Source organism: Echinops telfairi, unplaced genomic scaffold (genome assembly GCF_000313985.2).
Source record: "Echinops telfairi isolate 266 unplaced genomic scaffold, ASM31398v2 ScPeMD7_7424;HRSCAF=8462, whole genome shotgun sequence".
In the NCBI taxonomy this organism is placed as follows: Eukaryota; Metazoa; Chordata; class Mammalia; order Afrosoricida; family Tenrecidae; genus Echinops; species Echinops telfairi.
The window spans coordinates 75,809,789-75,822,935 of NW_022111324.1; the positions used below are offsets into that span (position 1 = coordinate 75,809,789).

At 40.5% G+C, this 13,147-nt stretch overlaps 1 pseudogene; it reads left to right on the top strand.

The window, feature by feature from the left end:
• Positions 1 to 7,410: 7,410 nt before the first annotated feature.
• LOC101654687 lies at positions 7,411 to 7,953 on the top strand (annotated as a pseudogene).
• Positions 7,954 to 13,147: the final 5,194 nt, after the last annotated feature.

Below are 13,147 nucleotides of genomic sequence, written 5' to 3' on the forward strand. Positions count from 1 at the left end.
GAAAATGTTTTGAGAATGATGTACAAATGTGCTTTACACAATTGATGTGTGTATGGATTGCGATAACAGTTGTATGAGCCCCTAATAAAATGTTTAAAAACAAACAAACAAAAAAAACATCTAACCTTTACTTTAACACTAATCTCTAAACCTAAAATTAACCCTAGCCCCTAACTCATCCCATTAAGCTTAAAACTACAAAAATCCCTAGGTCTAGCCTTAGTTTAACCCTTAACCTTAACCTGACCTTAAACCAGAACCTAACCCTGACACTAAGCCCTAAACATAACCTTAATCCAAAACCTAACCTTACCCCTAACCTCAACCTCTATCTACTATACGCTCATCCTAACTGTACAACTATCCATAACCCTAGCCATCTTGTGGTAGATATGTAATTGTTTGTCAATTTGAGGATTAAGAGTATAGGGGCGGAATCTAGTTTGTCAATCAGATCATAGCCAATGAGGCCTCTGTGTGGGCATGGCCTTCTCCTGAGAATTCTGGGAAATCCGGTACTTCCTCCTTGGAGGCGGGAGACACTTCTCTCTCTGCCACTCCCTGCAAGCTATAGCAGCTGACAAGACACATGGATCCACCCTGATGCAACCAGACCTTTGAAGCCGGAGAAGCCACGTGGAGACCCCTGCCAGTGCTGAGATGCTTCCAACGCCACTGGATCCAAAGACTTTCTACCAACTGGCCTGTGATCGTCCTGCATTCGGCATTATTGCAGGTGTTTCATGAGTCTGAAGAGGACTTTATAGATGAAGAGGACTTTATAGATTGATATCGGGCATATGGGCTAATATCAGACTTATGGACTTGATCTGGACTGGGCTGGGATGCTTTCTCAATGTTCAATTGCTCTTGTATATAAAACTCTTGCTTATACATGTATGTGTGTCCATGGATTTGTTTCTCTAGTCTACCCAGACTAATACACATCCCAATAGGCCAAGCACTAGGCCTTGTTCTATCTCAACCCTTAACCCAAACCTTAATTTTCACTCTAACTGCAACCTTAATGTCTAACATGAATTTAAATACTAACTTAATCCTGGATTTGACCCTAGTCTTAACCCCAACACTAGAATAAACTTTAGCATCGTCCTATCACATTTCTGACTCTTTTTTTTAAAGATCACTTTATTGGGGCTCTTATAGCTCTTATAACAATCCACACAACAATTGTGTCAAGCATATTTGTACATTTGTTGACATCATAGTTTTCTGAACATTTACTTTCTATTAGAGCGCTTGGTATTAGCTCCTCTTCTTCTCTCCTTCTCCCACCCTCCTACACTTGTGAACCCTAGAGAAATGATAAATGATTACTATTTTCATATCTTACACCAACCACTGTCTTTCTTCACCCATGTTTCTGTTGTTTGTCTACTTCAGGGTGGGGGGTGAGGCTGTGCATCTATCATTGAGTCTAATTCACCCTAATCCTAACTTAAAGCCTAACCTTACTGGTATACTTATTGTGGCCTAGCCCAGTCAATGCCTAACCAAAAACAATCCCTAACTCTAGATCTAATATTAACCTTAACACTACACCAAACCCTAACCCTAGTCTTAATCCTAGCTCAAACCGCAACCATGGCCATAAACATAAATCCCAACCCTTACCATTACCCTAACAATAGACCAAGCCTAGGCAAAACCCAAGTCCAATTTCAAACCTTTATCTTAATTCCTAACATTATCATTAAACCTAACAGCAACCCAATCTGATGATCCCCAAACCTTAAGTCTAATAATGGATTAATTGAGCCCCAATCTTCTAATACTACCTCATAATCCATAGTACCGTGTCCAACCCTAACATGATACCAAGCCCAATGCCTATACCCAGGTTAACCTCTAACATTACCCCGACCCATCACTTCCTTTTAATCTTAACCCAATCATTAATCTTAACCATAATGAAAATTTAAACCTAATCCCAACTTCTAACCCACAAATGCTAACTCTAAGCCTGCAACTAGCCCTAACTTTAACATTAGACTAACCTCCAGGCCTTTTCTAAATTTAGCCCCTAATCCCAAACACATCTCTCACCATAACTATAACCTTAACCCCTGAAACTAACCCAAACCCTAAACCTAACCCTAATTTTAACACTAATGCTAGATTAAGCCCTAGACCTACATTTAGTCCAATCCCTAAAATAACCTAACACTAAGACAAATCCTAAATCCAGACAAAACTCTAACACTGTACCAATCCTAGGGCTTGAATTTGCTCAACTACTAGTCCTAATCTTAATCCTAATTCACATCTCTAAACCTAACACTAGACCAAACCCCAGAACTTTCTAATCTCTATCTCTAATCCTACCCTAATCTAACCTTAACCCTAACTGCTAATCCTAACCCTAAACCTAATCCTAACAATAGACCTAGACTTAACATTGCACAGCTCAATTTCTCACTGTAAGCCTAGATCTAACCCAAACACCACACTAGATCAAGTTATACACCTAGCCAGAGGACAACACCTAATTCTAACAGTAAAACTCCTAACTAACACAAACCCTAAGCACAATGCTAAACCTATCATTCACATAAATCAGAAACCCTACCTCTAACCCTAACTGTAACACTTGACCAAACCCTAGGTTTAGTCCAATGAATCCCCTACCTCTAGGTCTACAACTAACCTTGTTTCCTGCCTTAATTTAACCCCTAACCCTAACCCTAATACTATACCAAGCTCTAGGCATATCCCTCATCCTAACAATAACTTAATCCTAACAGTAGACCAAGCAAAACCATTAATCTTACCTTAATCCTAAATTTAACATCAACCCTAAACTCTTAACCCTAATCATAATAAAAATCAATCCTAACCTTAACTCCTAACTCGCAAATGTTAACCCTAGCACCATGACTAATCATAACTTTATCCCTAACCCTTTTCTTAAAGCTAAATATAATTTTAACCATAATCAAACTTGTAGCCCCTAAATCATAAATTTAACTTTAATAGAGCAAGGCCTACCTTTAACTCAAAAACCTAAATACTAATACTAACCTGACTACTAACCCTAACCCTAACTATTACAATAGAGCAGCGGTTCTCAACCTGTGGGTCGCAACCTCTTTAGGGGTTGAACGACCCTTTCACAGGGGTCGCCTGATTCATAACAGTAGCAAAATTACAGTTATGAAGTAGCAACGAAAATAATTTTACGGTTGGGGGTCACCACAACATGAGGAACTGAATTAAAGGGTTGTGGCATTAGGAAGGTTGAGAACCACTGCATTAGAGTAAACCTTAGGTCAAATTTTGGCCAATCCAAAACCATATCCCTGATCCTAGCCCTAACTCAAACCCTAACACGAACCTAAAGACTAAATCTTTCACCAGCTCTAGTCCAAACCTAGCCCTGCACCTAACCATAAATCTAACTCCTAACCTCTAACCCTAACTCTCAACCTGACACTGTGCCACATCCTAGGCTTAGCCCTGGTCCAAATTGTAACCTTAAACCCACACCTATTCCTAAAATTTAACTCTTAAATCCTATTGTAAATCCAAACTGTCAATTTTACACTAGCCCAAATCCTTGACATAGCCATAGTCTATTTTCTAACTCTAATCTAAACACTAACCCTATTACTAACCCCTAACCCTAACCCCAATGCCTAGGCCCTAATCATTATCCCTAAATCTCCAACTAACCTTAAGCCTAAATTTAGCAGGAGACAAGTACTATGCCTTTCCCTAGTCAAAGCCCTAACCCAAATCCAAACCTTAACCCTCACTCTAACTGTAGCCTTAACTTCTAACACTAACCTAAAGTATAACCCCTATCCTGACCCTAACCCTAATCCTAACCATTACCAAAGCCCTAACATTAGACCACACACTAGATGTAGTCCAAGTTCAAATCCTAATTCAAATACTTAAACCCACCCACTGAATCCTAATCCTAAACGTAACCCAAACAGTAGACTAATGTCTATCTCTAGTCTAACCCCTAACAGTAACACTAACCAAAACCCTAACTGGAACCCAAAGACTATATGAAGTCCTAGGCCTAGCCATAATTCAAACCCTAATGCTAACCCTGGCCCTTTACCTCTAACCCTTACTCTAACCCAAAATCTAAACCCATCACTAGACCAAATTTTAGGTCTAGTTCTTGCCTCCCCCCTAACCCAAGGTGACCAGATTTAAAGTGGGACACCATTGACGGCGGGGGTGGGGGGGTGGGGGGTGGGGTGGGGAGTGTTTCTTGATTAAAAATTTGGTCTATATGGACCAAATAGACCATTCCCTAGCTTGTTGTGCATTCTTTTAAAAAATCAGGACTTTAAAAAAACACCTAAAATTGGGACTGTCCGGCCAAAAGCGGGATGTCTGGTCATCTTACCCTAATCCTATCTCTAACCCTAACCCTAACCCTAAACCCCAAACATCTAATTCTAAACCTAGACCCGACACTAACATCCAACCCTCACTCTAATCCTAACACTGGACAAAGCCTAAATCCAGGACCAGAACATTCCCAAGTAATGATCAGATCCTTCCACTCAAGTAAGTACATGAAAGTGAGAGACTTTTCCATGGTTTCAAAATATACTTGAAAGTTTCCAATATACCTGTGAATGACTAACAATATACAGATCTCCCATTCAAGTACATAAAGAAAAAAGAGTCAATATATTAGTATATTTTCTAATTATACTTTGGGTGACAAGGGCAGGGACACTCCTAATATATTCTGTACATGATTAAACAATATACAGTTCCTCCCTCAGACGTTAAGGGAGGCAAGAGGGTTTTACATATGATAGAAAGGTCTTGCTTTAATGTGCAAGTGAGAAATTAAGTGCAGGTCCTACCACTGAAATACATCAGGTATAAAAAGTTTTACATTTTCCAGTATAATTTGTGTGGCCAGTATATTGCATGAATGAAAATGCATGTTACAGATTCTGCCACTGAAATATAACAAGTACAAAGATTTTTACATGTTTTCAAATAGTCTGTGTGACAATGATGGGAACATTGCCAATAAACTGGGTAATTAGAAAAGACATGTACACTGTCTCTCATTCAAATACTTTAATTCAAATTGATTGAGTGCTGTTTAATACTAATTAAGATTTATGGAGCAATTAGTCTGCACCAGTCATGGTAATATGTGTTTCTGTGTGGCATCCAAACACCAGTTCCAACAATCACTACCTCATAGATCTTAAGGCCTAGACCACACGCATTTCTACCTCATTGCAAACATTTGCATAATTACACGACTCCAGTAAATATCACGATAGTCTGCCTCAAAGTGGGACCTGCTGTGGATAAGCCCCCAGCTCACGTGACTCACTGAGCGGTGGACCACAATGCTGCCTGGGCCGGCACCATCCCCATGATTAGTTGCAAATTAGACCAGTGTGGTCCATGAGGTTTTCGTTGGTTGATTTTCTAAAGAAGATTGCTAGGCCTTTCTTCCTAATTTGTCTTAGTCTGGACACTCTCCTGAGATGTATTCTGCATTATAATAGCACACAAATCCAAAACGCAAGTCTCCACTGACAGACACGTGATTATACACGGGGTATATCTAACCACGCCCACTGCCCATCCCCACCCAGTAAAATATAATAGAAAACTAAAATCAAACTCACTGCCATCGAGCTGCAACCCTATAGGACAGCCCAGAGCTGCCCCTCTGAGTTTCCGAGACTAACTCCTTAAGGGCCTGTCTTACTCCCATGCAGGGGCTGGTGGTTTTGAACTTCGGACCTTGGGATAGCAGCTCAATGTGTAACCACAGGCACCAGAGCTCCTAAGATTATATAACCACCCACTTTTCTTTTTCATACTCTTTACTGAGTCTGTAAGCTCCAAAGAGAACAGTTTGCATGTTTTTTCAACCTCGAATTCTCCCTTGTTGCTGTCAGGTGCTACCGAGTCGTCGGTTTGGAGTCAGTGGCTGGACAGAATGCGATACTGCCTCCTCCTCGTAATTGTTAATGTCTGAGCCCATTGTTGCAGCCACTTTGCCCATCCATCTCACTGGGGGTCTTCCTCTCTTTTTACCCACTCTTGGTCTATAGTGTTTTACAGGCGTTAGTTGTTCAATGTTTATTGGCTTCCAGGTGCATTTTGTCTCTCTTGTTTTGTGGAGCTGAGTTACTTCTGACCACAAGATCCCTACAGGACAGAGTAGAAAGGCCCCATTGGATTTCTGAGGCTGCAAACTTCAAAGAAGTAGATGGTCACTTTTTTTTTCCCTTGCAGAGAAACCATTTATGTAAATCCAACCAGGGCAGAAAATGGACATTGGCAACTTTGGCCTCGAGATGTCCTACCACACGTAATAGTCAACAGAAAACTCCCTGCGTGTTAGCGTAAAATTCGCTTGGATTTTCATGTGAAAGTAAATCTTGTACTAACATAATCTTGAGTCATAGCTATTTAAAATGTTACTGACCAGGTTTTGGGAATTAATATAAACTTTAAATTACTTATTTATATGGGAAGAGAGACTGTCTGGGAAAAATGCACAGATAATTTGCAGCTGACTTTGGAATTCATTGTGTAATCCCTTCCCAAATGATATCAACAGAACGCGTTGTCTTGTGATATGGGTGACCGTGTACAGAGCAAACAGTTCCTCCCATTCAAGAATTCGGACACCTTTTGTTGCATGTCACTGATGCCGTCCCTGCAGAGGAACATCACTTGTTTACTTCCTCCTGTTTACCTCCTCCTTTCCTAACCCCTTTTGCCTTCTGAACTTTGTTCTTGACAGATGCTGCCCTTTTAGTGGTGAATGGTTGATAGCTTTAGCGTTGTTGTTCCACTTAGAGCCCCACCTACCGTTGGCTACAAACCGAGCGGGGAAGCAGCATTTGATTCCAGATCTGAAGGGTGAGGAAGGGCCACAGTCTCAGGGGTTCAATTTTTCTTTCTTTTTAAAAATTAATGTTTTGTTATGTTTTGGTGAAGGATTACATAGCACATTAGGTTCCTATTCAACAATTTCTACACAAATTATTCAGTAATGTTAGTTACATTCTTTATATTGAGTGAACATTCCCGTTGGCCCCACACTGGTTGTAAGTGGATTCAGTTTTCACGGACCTTGATACTGCCTTTTTTTAAAAGTAATTGTTTACCTGTTCATTTCATATAAATGATATTTTTGCAGGAGCACAGTACTCCCAGGTGATAGTCATTTCATGAACCAATCAGGTTTTAGTTACAGACTGACCTGGGGGTTAGCTTTCATTCCAGGTAAGAAGAGTTATCACGCCTTGGCCACTAACCTTCGGTGGTCGCAGCTGCGGGGGACCAGCGCGGGTGCGCAGGCGAAAGGCGCGGTTTTCCTGCAAAAGTTTCCTCGGAAAAAGCACACTCTCCCAGCCCACCCAGGCGGCTGAAATGGATTTCACGCCCGGAGCGGCCAGCCACGGCGTCCAGCACTTACCCTCCGCATTGCTCGGCCCTGCGCGAAAACGGCTTCGTGCTGCTCAAAGGACGACCATGCAAACTAGCGGAGATGGCAACTTCCCAAACTGGAAAGCATGGTGGTGCCAAGGTTCACCTTGTTGGAATTGATATTTTCACGGCCCCAAGTATGAAGATATTTGCCCTTCTCCTCACAACATGGACGTTCCAAATATTAAAAGAAATGATTATCAGCTGATGGGCATTCAGGATGGTTACCTTTCCCTGCCGACAGAAACCGGTGAAGTTCGTGAGGATCTTAAGTTGCCAGAAGGTGAACTAGGCATCGAAATAGAAGGAAAATACAATGCAGGTGAAGATGTACAGGTGTCTGTCATGTGGGCAATGAGCGAAGAATGTGCTGTAGCCATAGAACCTGCAAATACGTGGAATCATCAGCCTGAGCAGACTGTCAGGTCTGGACCCACTGCAGAGCTAAAGTTTGGTTCTGCGTTCTCACCAAAGCTACGGCCTTGACCTTGTTTCCTTTTCATGGTTTTGAAATTGTAACGGCTCAGTTTTGCAAGGGAATTGGCAATTTAACAAAAGAATCAAGATGTATCTTTTTTTGTGTGTTTTTGATTTTAATTTCATTAACTGTGCTTTCAGTATGGGTTCAAGAAAAAATAAGGTCGCTTTACCAGATGTGCTTCCTCTGAGTGAATCATTCCTGCGTTTCGTTAAATGATAAATAAACCAGGGGTTCAAATCCAACAATGTATCTGTGGGTTGCGACCCCTTTGGGGGTCTAAAGACCCTTTCACAGGGGTCACCTAAGACCATCGGAAAACACATCAGTATTTCACAATATATAATTACATGTTGTTTTGTGATTAATCACTATGCTTTAATTATGTTTATGTTCAATTTGTAGCAATGAAAATACATCCTGCATATCCGATATTTACATTATGATTCATAACAGTAGCAAAATTATAGTTATGAAGTAGCAATGAAAATCATTTTATGGTTGGGGTGTCACCACAACATAAGGAACTGTATGAAAGGGTCGCAGCATTAGGAAGGTTGAGAACCACTGACTTAGTGGTATTGATGTACCACATGCATACAGGTTGAATTGTTCTACATTAACTTGAGACATGATCACAGACTAGGTTCATGAATGGAAATGATCACATCTTCACTCTGTGTGGCAAGCACTAATGCTTGAGATAAAAATCATGTTTTCCAAAACTTGTCAGTGACCTTGGGAGTCAGGTGCAACCACCTGCTTGTATCTGTTAGACTGTCAGATTGCTGGCAGAATGATGTAATGGTCTTGCTGGGCAGTGTTACTTCCTGCTGATGGTTGACAGGCACTGGAGGGGCACTGCACTACTGGGGACTGTTAGCAAGTTACATTGCAAAGAAGACACAGAACATGGCCAAGGGCATTGGGGAAAGCTGTGCGTCTCCAGGCGAGGCCTTTGTTAACAGCGTGGAAAATAGAAAGTTGCTTTTTGTACGTGCTTTTACTTTTTCATTCTTTAGTTTTATGTTTTCCTGGCATATAATTTGTGTAACATACAATTCAACGGTTTACAGATATTTAAAAGAGATTTGCAGCTTTCTAGCTATTTTTAAGTAGATATTTTGGCATTAAAATATTTGTCAGACAAAAACTGGAAAAAAAATAAAAAGAGTTATCACAGGATAATTGTCTCCAAGAGTCCTCTGGTCTCAAACTGTTTTTTGTTTTTTTTTAAAAGTTAGTTTATTTTAGGCATGTGAGCTTCTGCTCCACAATTTTCTCCCAGTGTATCAGAGTCCATCTATAAATATATATTTTTTGTCTGGTTGTCATTAGCATTATGAGGCAAAATCAGTGAGGTGCAGTAAGCAAGCCATCTGGGAGTAAGGGTTCATTAAGCAAAAATTTTATGATACCATTCAATTTAGGCTTCTCAGTAGATCGACTGTTTTGGGAAAGAGCAATAGCCGACTTCCTCTGACACCACATCTCCTCTCACTGCTCCAATGTTCACATCTCAGTCCAGGCACCTGCCAGGTGTCCAGGACCTCCCTGTATTCATTCTGATGGCTCTTATAATAAGTTACTATGACTTCAGTAGCTTAAAAAACAAATATGACAATAGTCTATAAAGCCACTGTGAACACTGAATTAGCAAATACTAACCCATCGTTCCTAGAGTTAGGTTCCTTATGTTTTTGTTAAGAGATCATTATGTACCTTTGTTTCATGTGTATCTTGATGAAAAGACACATTATTTAATATATATTGTTGATTCTTTACAACTGAACTCACACACTGCAGTACTATAACTTATGACCGAATTAAACGTCTACACATTTATTCTGTTCTCTGCTTGGGGGCCGTTTGAAATGTCCAAGGTACCAACAAAAAAGAACTGCAAAACATGTGGTACTAAACAGATCTCCAAACACATCCCCATTAACAGTGTTTGAGAAGAAAGACGATGACGAATGTCACCTTGCTCCGCAACTGGGAATGTCTAAATAGGCAAATTCAATTTTTTTCCTGCTCTGCTGCACATACCCATGGCTGACTACAAACATGCTGGGAATATTGATTTTGGGGTCATCATTAAATTTCACAAAATAGATGCGTTCACAAACATGAAATCCATGAATAATGAGAATTGACTTTATACATAATTCTCTTACAGTTCTCAGAAACCCACAAGAGGAGTTCTACTCTGTACTATAGAGTTGCTATGTATCAGCATTGATTTGATGGCAATGAGTACCTGTAAATTTCTCTGTGTCCATTTCTTAAGTTTAGTGTGGTAAATGCTGTCAAATCCCTCAACCCAGGTTTTCAAAGCCCACTATTGGAAAAATCACAGGGACTCTTTTATTTCAGACTAAAGGAAGCATTTCCCATAGGGAAGTAAAGCAGAGTCTTTACTGAGGTGACCTTTGGACCATAGCATATGTGTAAACCCCTTCTCTATGGGCTAGACCTTCCCCATGGGGCAGAGCATTTTCTACTGTGAACTAGTAGATCAAAATCTCCAGTTGAGTCTCACGCTGTGAAGAGACAGTACTGACCTGTTTCATCCTCTTTTACTTCGCTGTGTGGTTTGAGAGCCTGAAAGCAGAGAGGTATAGGCTAATTTCACATATGAATAGATGTTAAATCGTTATTTCATGTAGCAAAGACTTAACAATACTCTCTGTGGTTTTTTCTTTCCAAAGTTAATATACATTTATTATATTGTTGTTATTAGTTGAGGCTATCTGATCTTGTAAAGATTTACAGGCTTAGAAACTCTCTATAGGGTTATTGAGTCAGAATCAACTTGACGGGTTTTGGAGAAAATTGTATTTCTAGAATATGCCTACTTTTTCTTTTTCTTAAAACTTCAGTACATCATCTCATTGACATTTTCAGAAATAGACTTCACCCATTTATTTGTACTAGACAAAATCTTAGACTACATTTCCCAGTGGACTCAAACAGCAAAAATTGTTAGAATGGTTCAGAATCAGGCAGTTTTTATTCTGTTACATGTGGGGGCACTATGAGTTGGAGCCAACTCATCAGCTTATCAACTTATCATTCTGGGTGTGGTAGATAGAGAATTGACAGAATCCAAAGCACAGGTCAAGGACTGGCCCAAACGGAAAGAGGAGTGACTTTCTATGTCAGCAGAAGGGTGAAGGAAGTAGACGGATGCTGTTAAAAATACGTAACTTTGCAGATGGGGTGATAATAGTTGCTTCTGTTTTCTTTGTGAGGTGGTACAGTCATTTGGGGAGAATGGGATGAAGACATAGGATTAGAGTTCTGGGAACAGAAGGGAATGTTTGAAATGGCCACTGTGGCAAATTGGAGCACTGTAACTTCCTATGATCATTGAACACAACCCCATTCCTAATTCGATGCTGTAGCTGCTTTGCATGAAAACACATTTTTGTGTTTTTCTGGCCTGATGATGTTTTCTTTGTTGTGCTCATTGCATTTCATAGACTTGACTAGAGAGCAGCAGGTTTGACTTGAACTGAAGAAAGGAAAAGAGGAGACTTCAAAAATTTAATGGAAAAATTCCATTACCCTTTAATTCCACTTTTCTACAAACTTTTGAAACCTTCTCACATGTGGTATATCAGTTGTCAGAGTGGATCACTTTTCACACAGTGGGCACTCCCTCTTCTTTAAGCGGCATCTCATAGGCTTGAACATTTAAAAAGTGGTTGTAGTAGTGTGGGACATCGGCATCACATACTTGCTATAAGTCAAGAATATAAAGTATGTGAAGAACTGGTTTTCCTTTCTCAATTTTTTAAATCTCAAATTTCAAAGGTGAACAATGCTAACATTTTGAGGTGAATTCTTCTTTATGTGAATGAGTCTTTTAGCTGCCAACTTTGTGAAAACCATCAGTGGAAATGATGTGGAAAGTGGAGACAGAAAATCAATATCTATATCCCTGAGTAATAGAAACTTCTGCTATCAGGATTTCCAGAAAACCACAGATAGATTATCTGAGAGATAAATTAAATTCTGGTAACTGTTTAGAGAAAACAAAAAATCAAGTTCACTGCTGTCATGCAGATTCTAACTCAGAGTGACCCTATGTAGGGTTTCTAACGCTATAAAGCCAAGGAGCAGTCAGCCTCTTATTTCTCTCACAGAGTGGCTGGTAGATTTGAACTACTGACTTTGTGGCTAGCAATCCAATACTTCCCCAACATCACTCCTGTTTGTAAGAATGAAAATAATCCCTTTGACCATGGCATAATCCTACTAATGCACATAGAGAGAAAATAACTCAGAATCTCTCAGTGTGGCACATACCTTTGCTAGAAAACAAGTGAGGAAAGGGCACAGGGCCATGTTTGACTTCCTTGGGTTACACAAGGAGAAGGAGCGTCCAAGTCCACATCTGCTCAAGGAAGATTCCGATGAAGCAGTTATCAGACATGCCTCTATTCTCCATCCTTTGTCCTGTTCTGATACCAACCGCCCCTTCACAACACTCTACTTCTCTGTTGGGTTCAATAACCCATTGCAATAGCCACACAGAACTCCCAGACAATACTCATAATTATGGGGTTTATTAGGGAACTAACAGGTTACGAGTCAGGAACAAAACATATTAAGGTTAGAGTCCTTTTGTCCACAATGTTTTTCTCAGCCATACCGGGAAGTACATTCCCCTGCCACCAGTCCCTCAGCCCTGTGGCTCCTTGGCCTCTATGCTGCTCTAAAAAGTGCTACAAAGCTCTTTTGGTGATGATAAATTCTCAAAGGGCACCCCGTCCTGCCAGATAGTAACCCGCCCCAAGCATTCTACTTTACTCCTTTTGCGGGATGAGAAGCCCACGTCTTCACCTCATGGTCTCAGTACTGCAGCTTGTGCACTTCTGAAACCACTGACACTTCAAACAGAGATCTTGTATGTGCGCCACTGCTTACTTTTCTTGTTTCGATGATCGTGGGAGTCTCTATTCCTTCTTTTTTGTTGTTGTTCCTTCTTAAGAGATGGCTCATTTTGGACCTGATGCCAGGGGCTTAAGTGGAGAGCAAATGTTTTGAGAATGATGAGGGCAATGAATGTACAAATGTGCTTTCCACACTTGATGTATGTATGGATTGTGATAAGAGGCCCTTTGCCTCCCAGCTCTTTCCTCTATCTCCCTTGATTCTCCTCCTGTCCCACTATCATGCTCAGTCCCCACCAGG